This window comes from Phaenicophaeus curvirostris, chromosome Z (genome assembly GCF_032191515.1).
Source record: "Phaenicophaeus curvirostris isolate KB17595 chromosome Z, BPBGC_Pcur_1.0, whole genome shotgun sequence".
In the NCBI taxonomy this organism is placed as follows: Eukaryota; Metazoa; Chordata; class Aves; order Cuculiformes; family Cuculidae; genus Phaenicophaeus; species Phaenicophaeus curvirostris.
Window position 1 is genome coordinate 36,663,381 of NC_091431.1, and position 2,625 is coordinate 36,666,005.

Sequence of the window (2,625 nt, forward strand, 5' to 3'; positions counted from 1 at the left end):
TACTGGAATTTGTGTTTTATTCTTCCCGTCTAGTAGAAGAAATATATTAGGGGCGTTGACTTTGCTGGAACACTGGCACATTGGTACGTTTTGCTCTGAGAAAAGTAAGCATAGCAAGCAAAAATTGAGGGGTTTGGTCTCAGTGAAGAAAAACGGCACAAGAACACACTGCTTCATTATGCCAGCTTTTAGCTCAGCTCTGTTACATATTTTGCAATTCCATCACATTTAAAACTCCAACTCTTCCCATTACATGCGTCATCTTAAGTGGGAGTTCTTTGAGGTCTTCAGTATTGGCTTCCTTCTCCCAATTCATCATTACCCTTCCAAAACTAAGCTGTGGAACAGGAAAATTATGCACACCCCATCCTTGCAAACTGTATTTCCAGTAGCTCTTGACAGCTTTTAGCCTGCTGTCACAGTCCCTGTATAAATTCCATGCAAACCTACCATGAGAAAAGTCTGCAAAAGTCCCTGGACTCTAAGTCAGGATGCAACGTAAACTTACACTTTGGAAGACTTGATCACAATTTAGGTAAAGGCTTGTTATCTCAGTGGAACAGAACTACTAAGGCTATCAGCCACTGGACAGTGCTTCAAAAGACAGGTACATGTTTCAGATAACAGGGTAGAAAAAAATTCAATGAATTATCTGCCTACAGAGCTCTTGATTTCTAATTGAACAGGTAATAACTCCAGGATGAGTGTCACAACTGTTTATAAAAACTATCAATCAAGTTATTTCCAGATAAGCTGTTTCCTTAGTGACCTGCACAAAACGTAACCTGTTCAGCATGACCTTAATAGTCACAGAGAGAAACAATGGGCAACAGCAGCTGTTCCACCAGAGGAAAAAAATACCAAAAAATACACATTTGGAGTCATCAACTTTTCTGAACAATACTTGCCTTTCTATTACCACAGACTTCTCTAGAAGACCTGTTCCCTGTCCCAGAGGAATGTTGCTGACAGCCAACAGCTGACAGCCCAGGATGAACTAGGGGAAACCAGTCGCACTTCATGCCGAGAATGCACAGCTGAGGCACTTTATGTTGGGGTAGGAGCCATCTGTTCTCCGTGAACCTTATGTAACAATCCTGCAAATTTTGTAACTGAATCACTGGGTAAAAAATACTGGAATTCCCATATTTCTTGGGGACTGGCCTGAACACACAACACGCTAGTTTCAGTTGTCGGGCAGTGCTCTATTCTGCACCAGTGACTCAACAACCTTACTAGTTGTGGACTGGACAGGCAGGTTCCTTGCTAACCACAAAGGATTATAAATAATTGAGGACTCTGTTATTGTCCACTAGTGACCAGCCCCTTCAGCCGCTTCAACAAGTACCACACCTTGACTGCTGTGAATTTACACCATGCCCGACACACCTCTCTGACTGTGGCACACCAATCCAGAAAAGGTGAAACACTGTCTAGAAAGGAAGCAAATCTACAGCAAAATAATGCGCTCACAAACTGAGAAGTTTTCCAAGATGTGCTGCTTGTCTACCAGTATTCAACAGTAACATTGCAAGTTTCAAACAAATGAGTTATCCACCTACCCAAACAACAGAGAAAGTTTTAATTTCATGATCTTCAGGCACAGAGACACACTAATACAGCCAGTTGCTTTTTCTTAGTCATAATTACAATCTCAGCAAACGATAAGGTAAAGGACACTTCCAATGCTTCATGCTATTTCAACAAGTTTAAAACAAGCAACTATTTCAAGATCTACAAGGTGTCTAGCAGCTAAGTTTTATCACCACATTTTCAATGACAATGCAGTCTGTAGCTACATTTTCCGTTTTTTCTTTTCTAGATCATTTTTATTTCCAAAGAATTTCTGCTGCCCTTCCTCAATATTAAGTCAGCATGCAGATTTATGGATTATAATTCTTTTATACATACATTTGTTTGTGAAATGTGTATATACAACTTATCACTGTATACCAAGTACATCAATACCTAAGAGTTTTTCTAAGGAGCTATAACTATTAAATACAGCTTATGACTGACAAACACACCAATGAAGTCCCAGTTCAGTGGTTGTCACATTGCTGAAAAGCCAAGAGGACACACATTCACAGCCTGGGTATTTTATGTGCCAGCTAACAAACCAGAAACATTTTCTTGGCTCTGAAATTTGGTCACCTGTGCAGTTATGGGGTATGATTTTATACCACTACTGTGGAAGCAGCTGTTAAAAGCAGTACTGGAAAACCTTGCAAACTACCAGTACTACAGTTTAGATTAAAACCTCCAGTCATAAAATGCAGACCTTCAGATACAAAGCAGATTTTCAGTAAAAAAATGGTGTTCAGAGTCCTAAAACTATCCTTTATAAAAGAAGATTGCTGATTTGCAAACTGTAATTAAAACACAAACTGTCTGAAATCAGTGCTCTATTAGCTCAGTGACTTTCTCACTTAATGGTAGAACATTATTCTTGCCTTACTGACAAAGAAAACCAAAATTCTCAAGTACATGTGTTTTGAATCAGGAGATGCTGGTTTGTTATCATCTCAGTAACAAAGGCACTCAAAGTCTCATTTAAAATGCTATTTATTAGAGCTAATGCTATGAAGAAAGAGGATAGTATAGCTAATTTTATATCCTTCAGAT